The sequence below is a fragment of the Aristolochia californica genome, unplaced genomic scaffold, assembly GCF_029961685.1.
Source record: "Aristolochia californica isolate CCGP_79_NKW_82.1479 unplaced genomic scaffold, dmAriCali1.0.hap1 SCAF_4, whole genome shotgun sequence".
NCBI lineage: Eukaryota > Viridiplantae > Streptophyta > Magnoliopsida > Piperales > Aristolochiaceae > Aristolochia > Aristolochia californica.
In genome coordinates this window covers 9,805,382-9,820,164 of record NW_027182103.1, presented here as the reverse complement: position 1 = coordinate 9,820,164, position 14,783 = coordinate 9,805,382, and the positions used below count along the sequence as shown (strand labels likewise).

The 14,783-nt window shown below is 42.2% G+C and overlaps 1 pseudogene; it reads left to right on the top strand.

Annotated features, from left to right (window-relative positions):
- Positions 1 to 12,833: 12,833 nt before the first annotated feature.
- Positions 12,834 to 14,406, top strand: LOC137963093 (calreticulin-like; annotated as a pseudogene).
- The last annotated feature ends 377 nt before the right edge of the window (positions 14,407 to 14,783 follow it).

Below are 14,783 nucleotides of genomic sequence, written 5' to 3'. Positions count from 1 at the left end.
TGACAGCTTATCTATCACACCACTTTGTCTTGAAGCATTAGTCACATGGCTTTCATTAACTTCCTTCAAGACAACCATCTCATTTTTTAGCTTTGCTATCTAATGTCTTTGAGCATTGTATTTTTCTTTGTATTTTTTTACGACTATGAATTGATTTTTTTCCAAAAGTAATTCTAGTTCTTTTTTTATAGTCTAAGTTGCTTACCTCTTCCAAAGTGGTGCATTCATCATCATCTTCAATCGCTATGAAGCCCACGTCACTTTCATCTTCCTCAAAATGGCTAGATTCCTCTTCCATATCATCCCAAACATAGATAAAAACTTTCTTTTTCTTATTCTTTGGATCCTTGTTTGCGGATGGGGTTCTACCTTCTAGGTTAGGGCATTTGTTTCTTCTATACCCTGGTTTGCCGCACTCAAAACAAAAGTCAAGTCTTCTTTAAAGATTTGTCATTTTGAGTTTTGAATTGGCTTCTTCTATAGTTTTTCTTCATTGGGTTCATCATTTGGAGATGTCTAGTGATGAAGCCCACTTGATCGGAGCTTTCATCATTAGTGTCATTTTAGCACTAGTTTTGGCCTTACAACAAGAATTTTCTTCTTAGGTTCTCTTCCTCTTTCTCTGTAGGTTCCATCTCATAGGCTAAGAGAATCCCTAGAAACTCTTTCGAGCTCATTGTCCTAGAGTTTGCATTCTCACAAACGGTTGTCTTTCTCATTTCCCATGACTTTGGAAGTGCCTTGAGAAGCTCACTATTTTTTTTATGGGTAGAAATCTCTTCTCCTAGAATGTTCAATTCGTTAATTATATGAGTGAACCAAGAGTTACATCTCATAATAGATATCAAAGTAGTTATTGCAGGGATTAAAATATTTTATTTTAGTTATAATAGATATCAAAGTAATTTCATCAAAACTAATCTCATGCTGAGATTAGAAAATTTTTTCATATTCAAAAAAATTGATTCAACAAAATCATAAATCCATGCACTATTCTTTTACATCTTCCTTTGATTTTCTTTTGCACTTGTTTCTTGTAGGCATTGCTTCTTTCTACCCTCCTTGAGGTAGTGGGCATCATCTTAGAACTTGGTGAGATTGAGGAATATTGGATTTTACATCACTTCTAGTGGTTGAGAAATCATGCCTTGACCTCTTGCTCTCCTTGTAGCTTTCTTTGTTGAGTAGTTGAATTATTGCCTCTGTTGTGGACTCAATAGCACACCGAGTCACACAACGAAGGAGGCCACAACAACTCATTCAATAGGATTTATTTCTTATATTACTTTTAGTAGGATTTATTTCTTATATTGTTTTAAGTAGGAGTTATTTCTAATTACTTTTATATGTACGAGCATTATAGGGAATTATTTAACCCTAACCCTAAAACTCCATGACGTGATCTATTTAAAGGAAAGAATGAATGAAATAGGTAAGCTTTGAGATTTTAGAATAACCTTGTGTAAACAGGCTGAGATCACCTTTTGATCTCGAGTTTCAGGTTTACTCCAAAAATCCAACCTATCCTTCACTCTCCATTGCCATCCATCTTCATCCACCTTCATCCATCATCATCCATAGCTGGAGGAGGAGCTTCCTACCCCTTTTCTGAGCCCAAAGAGAGGGTCTTCCCTCCTCCTCAGCGTCAACAGCAAGCAGGGGTTCTAACCCTCTTGGCGAGCAGAAAAAGGAAGAGTTTCTGGTTCTTCCACGTGAAGGACTGGTGCAACTCCTCTAGTTTGGGAGTCATCACGGAAGCAGAGCAAAAACATTCATCAACGCGAGCCAAGGCTACCCCTAAACTAGGACTTCAATCCTAGCATGAGCATCAACCAAATCAGGGTTGAAACCCAGATTTACGTGAGGAAGAAAAATCAAAGAAGGGATCTTTAGCCCTCCTTACCGAGTCTAGCAACTCAATACCTGTGCTGGATTCACAAATCCCATGCCGTGTTACTCGATCCATGGCCCGGGACCATAACAACGTGGTATCAGAGTAGGGTAACATGGGGGATACTCTCAGCAATGAAGAAATCAAAATCAGGATACAAAAGATAGAAGATAGCCTTGAAACAGCACAACAAGTGTTGGCGAAGGTTTGTGGTTTGCAAGAAGAGATGAGCCGAGTCATCAGCATGATAATGGAGTTGAGGGCAGAGAGACATCAGAGTCCAGAGGTGAGAGAGGTTGCTCAACCATATCACAGAAGAGGGGAGCAGTGGGTTGGGTGCACTGCTGTCCAAGGACCCCAACATGGAGGCACAGTTCCAAGGTACACCAAGTTAGAGTTTCCCTCATTCAATGGTTCAGTTGATCCCTTATTTGGTTGCATAGATGTGAAGAAAAAAAATTTGAACCAAGGGACTACTAAATGGGATAAGGTGAAACTAACCTCTTTTCATATGACAGATGAAGCCATGTTATGGGTTACTCAAGTAGAAAAAGAGAGACCAGGGATGACTTGGGGAGAATTTAAAAATCTATGCACAGTTAGATTTGGCCCTCCTGCCAACAGCAACCCCCTGGGGGGAGTTAGTCCTATTGCAACAAACTGGTTCGGTGGAACAATATCAAAAACTGTTCCAGGAAAAGTTGGCTCGTGCTGGTGAGAGTGTTAGGATCCTCACAAGCCATGGATCTTGTCACCCTCCTCTCTTCTCTTCCTTCCATTACCTTGCTTGATGTTGAGATTGAATGGGTATTGAATTTCGGAAAGGAGAATTGGGGAAAAAATGGAAGAGAGCTTGAAGGAGCTCTTGACCTATTTATCTAATTTACTCTAGCTAAAGTAGACTCAATTCATAATTCTCATTACCCTAGCCGTCCCCTTAAATAGGGTTGAGGACGTCCAAAACACTAAAGACCTCTTGGGTCAATGGTTCAAACCAATAAATGCTAAACCAACCCAAACCAAAGACAAAACCAAACCAAGAAACAATTACATGGAAATTGAAAAACACATTCATTAATTCCTACGCCTGTTGGTAACTCATGATGCTATAGAGTCCATAACATCACCCCCCTCCTGGAGAAAGAGCTTGTCCTCAAGCTCAAAGGAAGGATATAAGAGTCGAAATGTTGATAACGGCTCCCATGTGGTGTCACTGGGGTCGGCATCTACCCACTGGACAAGAATTTCCCAATCACCTTGAATGTGGCGTGCTTGTACTACCTGAACTGGAATAGAAAGGACTCTGCCCTCATGTAGTGGCGGCAGTGGAGTGTGCACGTGAAATACATTGTGGATCTTTGATTCCGGTGGTAGCTGCAAGTGGTATGCCACGGGCCCAATTTTGTCCAATACCTAAAATGGACCATAATATTTTGGAGACAACTTATGGCGCTTGGATGCAGTCAGGGACAGCTGGCGGTAGTGTTGAAGCTTTAACCACACATAGTCTCCAGGGAAATAAGATGCCTCCCGGTGCTTCTTATCATAATAGCGTTTCATAGAGTGTTGGGCCTCCTGTAGATGAGTACGTACCTCAGTGAGCATAGCGTCTCTTTCAGCTAACGCTTGGTCCAAAGTGACGACTTTGGATGCCCCAAGTTCATATGGTAACAAACGAGGTGGATCTCTGCCATAAACTACCCTGAAAGGAGTAGTTCCCAGTGCTGTGTGGTAAGATGTGTTATAGAAAAATTCTGCCCATGAAAGCCATTTCACCCACCTTCTAGGTATGTCCCCCACAAAACAACGAAGATACATTTCAATCGTTCGATTGACAACCTCTGTTTGTGGATGATATGCAGACGAAAATGCCAATTGGGTGCCCTGTAATTTGAATAATTCCTTCCAAAAGATACTGGTAAAAATGGCATCCCTGTCACTGATAATGGATGAGGGAATTCCATGTAATCGGATAATGTTGTCCATAAATAATTGAGTGACCTGAGCAGCAATATATGGATGCGCCAAAGCAATGAAGTGACCATATTTTGAAGACCGATCAACGATGACGAATATCATAGATTTACCTGATGAAATGGGAAGTCCAACAATGAAGTCCATGGAAATGTTGGACCAGATTTGAGACGATAGTTGCAGAGGTTGCAGTAGGCCGGCCGGACTTAAAGTTTCGACCTTGTTTCGTTGACAAATCTGACAAGCAGCTACATAATCAGTAATTGTGCTCTTCATGTCCTTCTAGTAAAAGTCCCGATTGATTCGAAAATATGTTTTCTGTCGACCCTCATGTGTGCTATCATGGATAGAGGACAGGATGGTGTGAAGAAGTGGGGATGTATTACGCAAAAAGATCCTATTTTTGTAGAGTATGAGACGATCCTGAATCGTCCAATGAGGAGCTGTTGTCCCCTGTTGAATATCCTGATATAATGACATGAGATCCGGGTATTGATGTACTTCCTCACGAATAGAATCTAATACCAGTGAACGTGGGTGATTGATAGCATAAATTTGTGTGGCTGAATTATCCCGACGTGATAAAGAGTCAACCCCCAAATTCGAACTACCAGGCTTATAGTGAATCGTAAAATCGAAGCCCATGAGTTTAGTTAACCAATGCTGTTGTGGGGATGTGGTGAGGCGCTGTTCAAGAAGATACTTGAGGCTGCAATGATCTATACGAATGAGAAACGGTCGTCCCCAGAGATAAGGTCGCCAATGTTGGATAGCCTTGGCTAACCCAATCAATTCCCTCTCATATGCAGCTAACTTATGGTGGTGTTGTCCCAACTGACGGCTGAAATAAGCAATGGGGTGTCCCAATTGTTGTAACATTGCCCCTATACCTCCCCCGGATGCATCACATTCCACCACAAAGTCTCCCTCAAAATCTGGTAATTGTAGGACTGGCGCTGAGGCCAAGGCCTCCTTTAACAGGTGAAAGGCCTGTTCCGCTGAAGAAGACCCGTGGAAGGCATTTTTTTTAGCAGCTTGTTGAGTGGTGCTGCTATCTGGCCATAAGATTGGATAAATTTTCTGTAATATCCCGCTAGGTCCAAAAATCCCTTTATTGCTGTGATGGAGGTGGGAATCGGCCAATCTGTTACTGCTTGTATCTTGCTCTGGTCAACTTTCACCCCCACAACTGATATGACGTGGCCCAAATATGCCACTTCAGATGTACCCATAGAACATTTTGATTTATTCAAAACCAAATGAAGAGAGCGTAGAATGGCAAATACCTGATGGAGATGGTGGAGATGTTCTTCCCAATTTTTGCTGTAGACCAGAATGTCATAAAAAAAGACTAACACATAGTTGCGCAGAAGTGATGAAAAGACCTCATTCATGAGGGCCTGAAAGTGGAGGGTGCATTGGAGAGACCAAAGGGCATGACAAGGAACTCGAAATGACCGTGATGTGCGTGGAACGCAGTCTTCTCTACATCCGCCGGGTGAACTCTTATTTGATGATAGCCCAATTTCAAATCTGATTTGGTAAAAATTGTAGCACCATGTAACCCATCCAGCAACTCGTCCACGACTAGAATGGGGAACTTGTCCTTAATTGTTTGCAAGTTGAGTTGCCTATAGTCGACACAAAATCTCCATGATTTATCCTTTTTACGTACTAGTAACACTGGTGAGGAAAAAGGAGATTGACTGGGCTGGATCACACCCTGAGCGAGCATATGCATGCACTGTCGTTCTATTTCATCTTTCGGTATATGCAGGTAACGATAAGGCCGCACCACTACTAGATCAGTTCCCAACTTTAAATGAATGCGGTGATCCCAATGACGCACTGGTGGTAGACCCGTAGGATCATTAAATAAATCCACAAATGTTGTAAGTAAAGGAGCTAACTGAGCATCACCAGTGTGCTAAAGCTGTAAAGTGTGAACTGCGTTAGGTACCTGTGCCACAATACCTTGTAATGTAATCTGACCCTGTGGTGCTGAAAATGTCAGTCCGAGCCTAAAAGTCCCATAATATAGGTCCTAATAACTGGAGCCATTTGACCCCGAGCACCAAATCAAATCCAGCCAATGGAATGACTAGTAAATCTGCCTGAAATGAATGCCCCTCAATGGTGAAAGGGGTGTTAGCACATAACCCCACACTTGCATTTTTAGCCCCATTGGCCACTGAAACTGAGAGTCCCCTTTGTTGTTGAATTGCCAATCCCAATTGTTGCGCGGCTGGTTCACTGATAAAATTATGTGTGCTGCCCGATTCAACTAAAGCAAGTAGCATGAGGTTATGTAACCTGGCCTTTACCTGCATGGTATTAGAACTACGCAGGCCATGCATGGCATGGAGGGAGAGCTTTGGTTCTTGTTGTACCTCTTCAAAAAATTCATTTTCAAGAAGCTCTTCTGAATCTTCTTCTAACAGTTCAATACTGAATAAGCATTTACAGGTATGTCCTGGCAGGAATTGTTCATCACAATTAAAACATAGGCCCTTTGCCTTTCTAGCGTCCATTTCTTGTTTAGTCAAAAATTTACGTGGCATAGTGTGTGGAGGCACACTGGTAGCCTGATCTGCTAGGTTAGGGGTAGAGGACACAAAACGTGGACCAAAAGCAGTACCCTATATTCTGTTGTTCCAAAATGGTTTTCGGTGTAAAGACTCTTTTAGAACTCTCTGTTTGTGTTCCACAGCTCTGGCATAATTCATTGTTGAGTCCAAATCTATCGGACCAAGTAATTCCACTTCCAATCTAACCGCCTCTGTCAATCCAACATTAAAAATCTGAACATGTAGGTGAGGAGGAACAAATTCACTAGCTCGGGCCAACCTTTCTTGGAACCTTTTTTGGTGAGCTTCTAAGGTGCCTGTCTATTTATAGTTGATCAATTCCCCCACTGGGTTGCTGCTAGCTGGAGGTCCGAACCTCAACTGGCAAGCATGTTTAAAGTGCAGCCAATCCTGAATGGAATGGACATTTCGGTAGTGATGGAACCACATGAGCGCTTCATCGAGCAAGTGGTAGGTGGCCAAAGTAACCTTGTCCATTTCCACCGTTTGTTGATGATAGAAGAATTGTTCATATTTCGTGAACCACAGTAAAGGATCTTTAGAGCCATCATATGTAGGAAAGATAAGTTTAAAGTACCTTGGAACCGTTGATGGTCTTTGTGCGTGAGTTGCCATGGAAACCATTGGTTGGCGCAGGGGTGGATTTGGTGGTGGCGTGAATTGTTGGTGAGGTACTGGTTGTGGTTGAAAATTGGTTGCTGGTGGTGGCATTGGTGCTTGAAGTGCAGCAAGTTGTCGGATGATGGTTTGGAGAGATGATTCCAGTGTGTGTAATGTATTATTGATGTGAGAAATTTCAGTACCTTGAAGAGTGGATCAATGTTGAAATTCTGAAAGTACTTATCGTATGTCCTCTGGAGAAGAGGAATCACCGAGGGTGGACCTGTCTGATACCACATTGTTAGGATCCTCACGAGCCATGGATCTTGTCACCCTCCTCTCTTCTCTTCCTCCCATTACCTTGCTTGACGTTGAGATTGAATGAGGGATTGATGGGTATTGAATTTCGGAAAGGAGAATTGGGGAAAAAACGGAAGAGAGGTTGAAGGAGCTCTTGACCTGTTTATCTAATTTACTCTAGCTAAAGTAGACTCAATTCATAATTCTCATTACCCTAGCCGTCCCCTTAAATAGGGTTGAGGACGTCCAAAACACTAAAGACCTCTTGGGTCAATGGTTCAAACCAATAAATGCTAAACCAACCCAAACCAAAGACAAAACCAAACCAAGAAACAATTACATGGAAATTGAAAAACACATTCATTAATTCCTACGCTTGTTGGCAACTCGTGATGCTATAGAGTCCATAACAGAGAGGGTATTGGTCGACCAACAGGTCTCCATATTCACAACGGGTCTCAATGAGTATTTATGGCTAGAGGTAGAACTCCTTATGCCTACGGTTTAGCTCATGCAATGAATATGGCCCGAGCAATGGAACAACGACAACAGTTGCAGCAACGTAAGCCGGGTTGGTCGGGTGAGAGGAACACTTCCTCCACATGGCAAGGGCACCGCTATACTTCATCTCAGGGAGCATCTCCAGCAGCCCCATCCTCCATACACAATCCGACTACGACTTGGGTAGCCGATCCCCGCCCTCGAACTTTATCAAAAAATTAACGAGTGTGGAGATGGCAGAAAGGCGGTCCAAAATTTTTTGTTATAACTGCGATGAGCAGTATCGAGTGGGGCACCAATGCAAATGATTGTTTTGGCTCGAGGTGGAGGGTTCAGAGGATCCAGAGGATATTATCGAGGAGGAACCACCAGAGATATCCTTGAATGCTATTACTGGGCAGAAATCGCCTAATACAATGCAAGTCCGAGCTCATGTCATCGATCGAGAATTGGTGGGACTAGTTGACTGGGGAGTACACACAATTTTTTGAGTTTGATAGCCGCACAGCATCTCCAGCTCTATATACACACTCATCCGACAGTCACCGTCTCAGTGGCCAATGGTGAGAAGGTCCTAACTATGGGATTAGAAAGGCGGTAACTTTTTCCATTGGCTCTACTTCGTTTAATTCTGAATTTTTTTTTATTCCCCCAGCGGGATTTGATATGGTATTAGGCATTAAATGGTTACAAAAGTTGGGGCCCATTCTGTGGGACTTTTCGGCTTTAACCATGAGCTTTGATTTGGCCAAGAGTCGGGTGCTCTTACAGGGCTGTCAGGTGGACAGGGCCCACCGCATGCACACTTTGCAGACACAGGAACAACCTGACAGTACTAGTGATGGTCTGGTTGAGGAGTTCTTTGACCTCTTCCAGGAGCCTTCGGGTTTGCCTCCCCTGAGGCACTGTGACCACAGGATCTGTCTGAAACCAGGATCTGAGGTAGTGGTCGTGCGACCGTACCGTTACCCACACCTTCAGAAGGATGAGAAAGAGTGTCAGTGCCAGGAGATGTTGAAACAGGGTCTTATTCATCCCAGTCGCTCCCCATTCTCTTCACCCATCTTACTTGTGAAGAAACATGATGGGACATGGAGGTTCTGCGTGGATTATCGGGAGTTGAACGTGTAGACAGTGAAAGACAAGTTTCTGATTCCGGTAGTGGATGACCTCCTGGATGAGTTACATGGGTTGTGGTTATTCACTAAACTCAACCTCCGTTCGGGATACCATTAGGTCCGGATGCACCCCTCTGATATCGAGAAGATGGCGTTCCACACGCACCATGGCCACTTTGAGTTCATTGTCATGCCGTTCGGGTTATCTAATGCACCCTCCACTTTTCAAGCTTCGATGAACGAGGTATTTAACCCCTATCTTCGAAAAAAATTTCTTGTGTTTTTCGATGATATTCTTATATATAGCAAGTCAGTTGAGGAGCACTTGGCACACTTGAGGATTGTTTTCGGCTTGTTATGAGCACATCAACTCTATTTGAAGCATTCCTTGTGTTCTTTTGTGACTTCACATGTGGGGTATCTGGGACACATTATCTCACATGAGGGGGTTACGGTGGATCCCGAGAAGATCTGAGTTATTCACGAGTGGCCGAAGCCATAGACTTGTTCTGCATTACGGGGTTTTTTGGGTCTTTCGGGCTACCGCAAATTTATTCAGAACTATGGGCCGGTGGCAGCACCATTGACCAGTCTGCTCAAGAAAAATTCCTTTATTTGGAATGAGGAGGCCACCAAGTTGTTTGTGGCACTCAAAGCTGCCCTCACATCCTCGCCAGTATTACAACTTCCCAACTTTGACGAGGTACATTATGCCCATTTCGAGGACGTGGCAGAAATATAAGAGGAGGATGCAATAGAGGTAGTCAAACAGGTCTGACCCATTCCCGCACTAAACCTCGATTGTGCACTTATTGTGGTGGTTAGAACCACCTTGTGGATTCATGATGGAAACTCGACGGTAAGCCTGATTGGGCGACAACCAATCCAGCCTCAGTTAATGTTGAGAAAAAGGAAGATAGAACTAATTCTCATTCCGCGAATGTGACTATTTCTGTGATAGACTATGCTGGAATTCATAAGCGAAAATCCTTATTGAATCAGTTCTCTACTCCACCAGGCCCTACTGCTGCCACCACCATTGCCTTAGGTATGCTTTCTTCCTCTTCAACCCCTTCCTCTTGGATCATTGACATTGGGGCTTCCGAACACTTGTCTGGTAAAAAACACATGCTTCATTCATTGTCTTCATGTCTTCCTCATAAATCTGTCACTATTGCTAATGGTTCCCAAACCAAGGTGCTCAGCAAGGTCTCTCCTCTCTTACCGTGTCTATTCCTCTCCAAGATGTGTTATTTTTTCCTATATTTCCGTTAAATTTGTTTTCCTTTAGTCAATTAACCAAACAATTGAATTGATCTGTCACCTTCTCACCATCTTCGTATATATTTCAGGATCTAACTACCAAACATGTGATTGGTGGCAGCCATGAAAAAGGGGGTTTATACTATTTTACTGTTCCACCAGTAGCGGTTATTTCATCCACTACATCCAAGGTTCAACTGTGGCACTACCGGCTTGGTCATCCATCAACATCGTCACTTCGTTCTTTAGTTCCATCTCTTAAATCTTTGTCTAATTTCAATTGTGAGGCATGTCAATTAAGTAAGCATGTTAGGAGTACATATTTTTCTCATCTTACAACTACTAGTACTGCTCCATTTGTATTAATACATTCTGATATATGGGGCCCCTTAAAGGTCTCTAACATTTCTCAAGTTCAATATTTTGTTACTTTTGTGGACAATTTTACCCGAGTGACTTCGTTGTTTTTGTTTAAAGAACAATCAGAAATTCTTTCTATTTTTAAAAACTTTCATGCAATGGTTCTATGTTATGAACACAATAATATTATTATTTTATTGTTTTTTCCCTAATTTACTTTATTTTATTTCAGTTTTACGCCACATGGGTATTTTGGAATATTTTATTTATAGGAGTATTTTTGGAATATTTTATTTATAGGGGTATTTTTGTAATATTTTATATTAAACCCTAATAGGGTGAACCCTATTTAAGGGGTAAGAGTAATGAGAAAGACAAACATTGATTTTAGGGTAAACATGCTTAGAGTTCTTCTCAAAGAGCTCTAGGATTTTCAAGCTTCCCTTTTGTTTGATTTTCATCTTCCTCTCCATGTCTCCCTGTAATTCCACCATGTCTTTCTAGAATTTCCCATGGCCGAACCGGAACCGTAACCATGAATCTTTATGTCAGATTTGGGACCATAACAACTGGTATCAGAGCGGGAACACAATGAGCCATTCTATATCCCTAGAAGAATGGATGGCGATACACAAAGACATATCCCTAGAAGAATGGATGGCGATGCACAGAGAAATCAGAGAAATGCGGTGGATTGACATTAAAGAGGAAAAAATATGGGAATGGCGTGCAACCTACGTGAAAAAATTTCTTGCAAGGAAGCAACTGGCTTCCGCAAAAAAGATCATACGACCTAAATTCTCCAAGCACGAAAAATCCACAGAACGAGAGGCAACAGACGCTCTCTTGGACGGAAATCCTCATCTCATTGTTGCAGTAGATAAAATTGTGGCGGGAGATGCTCTCTCGGATGAACAGAAGACGCAATAACACAAAGAGTTCCTGTATCTCTGGAGGCGACAACATCCAAATTTGGGGATTCAGAAATTCCAAAAATGGAAGGGTATTCAAACATTCCTTCGTCGGAAAATCCAAAATGGGGTTCGGCATCAAATCCTTTCCCAATGGACGTCGTGCGTCTCTCCGAACCAAAGGCGCAGAGAAATCCAAAGCCAAACAGCGGGGAGGTAACACAAATCCGAACAAAAGAAATTCTGAAATCGTCGGCACTGGACGATTTGGGGGCGACCTCAATTCCGAAATTGGGGACAAGGGAAATCTCTGAGCAAGAACGTCCCGCACAAAAATCCTTAGCAGGGCAATGGGACCCAGAAATTCTGAACTCAACCCACTTATGCTCACGGCTAGCACCTCTTCCGGCGACTGTTCCGACGAAGACACAAGCGGTGAAGCCCAAAAGGGCTACCCTTCGCCATTGGACACGAAGGAGGCTTCGTCGGTGCCGTTAGGAACATGTTCAGTGGGATGTGACTTCTGGCCACCACCTCCCACTCGTAATCCACTTTTCAGTAGCCCAGAGCAAACCCAAGTACCAAAATGGGAGGAGGGGAGGGGGTGTAAGTATCGGCAACCTCATTTTTGCATTGCATATTTTGGAAAGTTCAGAAAATTTGTGTAGTTAACTGAGAAAATGTCTCAGAATATTTTTTTGAGGGGCTTCGTTTTTCTATGGATGAGCACAGTACCTGTGCGGATGTGAATCTTCAAATTTTAGATGTGGGGTTTAATTTTCTGGATCCCCTGTATGTTGTTCGGCCACGAATTTCAAATTCAACTTTTTGGCCTAGTGTGTTTCTATTCAGGGAAGCAAAGAAACACAACCAACATCGTTTTACCAAACTTACGATTGGTGTGTATGAATTTTGAGAGGGAATTTTTCTAGAGATGCCAGGAATGATCGCAAAAAATTTCTGGATGTCATTTTCTTATTCTCCTGCCGCGACCAGCAGCAGTGTTATTGTCCTTCATTCAATTAGCACCCTTGTGTTTAATCTGTTAGATGTTTTGTATGCTCCTCCTCCACTGTTTGTCAAAATTCTTACCGTGGGTGATAATATTTTGTTGGGTATTCAGCTCAGGGTTGAAATAATTCTGTGGATGAATTGGTTTTCTATTTTTGGGACCAACAGTGGTGAGTTTGTTTTGGATCTAATTTACAGAGTTGGGTTTAATTTTTTGGGTTCCATAATTGTTTGCACAAAAAGTTGTCATTATGCACTACAAGTGAGACCACAGAAATTGGAATCCTCTTTTACCTCTCCTTTTCCATTTTTGTCCATGACTCAGTTGCCTGCTGGAAATTTTGTTGGAATTTCTGGAGTGAGTTGGAGGGAGCTGAATGCCATTGATAATGGGCTCACCGAAGTTGTTCCTTTTCTGTTTGAGAAAGGGCCTAATTATCACAGAGGGTGTGTGTTAATAGACATTTTGTTGGGTTTTTTGTTGGCTGAGAGAAGGGACCCTGTATCTAATGATAAGGATGCATTCGTGCTGTCTGGTTCTGCTAATAGTGTTGAAACTACTATTGGGTCTGTTGCTATTCCAATCAGCATTGAAATCGTGTTAGATTTCTTGTGGTATGAACCTTCTAGTGAGCGAATCAACGATATCGGAGCAGCTCAAAGGGCAAGAGATTTTCATCTCGGCTGGTTTCTGGAACCAAACAGATTTGGTCACTACCCTAGATCAATGAAATTAATTGTAGGAGAGCAGCCCCATCAAATATGTTGGGTGAAATCAGATTGGAAAAAAGATGAAGGCATGGCAGGTGATTGGGTGCACACTTCGGGAAAATGGAGTGGTGATCCCACTAATAAAGGCATCCAAACTTCTCCAGACTACAAATTTTTTGCTATCTCTTCCCTGTTTCCTGAGATCTCTAACAAAGACAAGACCTTGGTCTTTCAATTTTCTATTAAGCATGAGCAGAAGCTTGGTTGTGGTGGTGGGTACATGAAGTTGCTTAGCAGTGATGTGGATCTAAAGAACTTTGGTGGAGAGACTCCATACAGCATTATGTTTGGACCTGACTTATGTGGCTATAGCACTAGGAAGGTTCATGCGATCTTGACCCGTGATGGGAAGAACCACTTGATAAAGAAGGACATTCCCTGTGAAACAGACCAGCTAACACATGTTTACACTTTCATCATCCATCTGGATGCTACATACAGTATACTGATCGATAACAATGAGAAACAGACTGGAAGCCTGTATTCCAATTGGGACTTACTCCCTCCAAAACAAATGAAGGATCATGTTGCTAAGAAGTCGGAGGATTGGGATGATAATGAATATATTCCAGACCCAGAAGATACAAAGCATGAGGGGTACGATGACATCCCAAAAGAAATAACTGATCCTGATGCAAAGAAGCCTGACGATTGGGACGATGAGGAAGATGGTGAATGGACCGCCTACTATTCCAAATCCCAAGTATATGGAAGCATGGAAGCAAAAGAAAATAAAGAACCCAAACTACAAGGGCAAATGGAAAGCACCTATGATTGATAACCCTGATTTTAAGAACGATCCCTATTGGTATGTCTTCCCCAACTTGAAATTTGTTGCAGTTGAGTTGTGGCAGGTGAAATCAGGTACTTTGTTGGACATCATTCTAATATGTGTTGACCCCGGGTATGCGAAGAAGGATGCAGAGGACATATGGATGAAGAATAAGGATGTTGACTCTACTGATGAGAAGGAAGACGAGAATGACAACGAAGATGATGACAACGAAGAAGACAAGGAGGATGAACCGATAGAACACGATGACCTATCGGCATGGGCAAGTAGACCTACCTTCGAGCTTGAGGACAAGCTCGTTCTTCCAGGGGGTGTAATGTTATGAACACAATAACATTATTATTTTATTATTTTTCCCTAATTTACTTTACTTTATTTTAGTTTTAGGCCACAAGGGTGTTTTTGGAATATTTTATTTATAGGGGTATTTTATTTATATGGGTATTTTTGGAATATTTTATTTAAAGGGGTATTTTTGTAATATTTTATATTAAAACCTACAAGGGTGAACCCTATTTAAGGGGTAAGAGTAATTAGAAAGACAAGCATTGATTTTAGGTTAATTTTAGGGTAAATAGGCTTAGAGTTCTCCTCAACGAGCTCTAGGGTTTTCAAGCTTCCCTTTGGTTTGACTTTCATCTTCCTCTCCATGTCTCCCGACAATTCCACCATGTATTTCTACAATTCCCCATGGCCGAACCA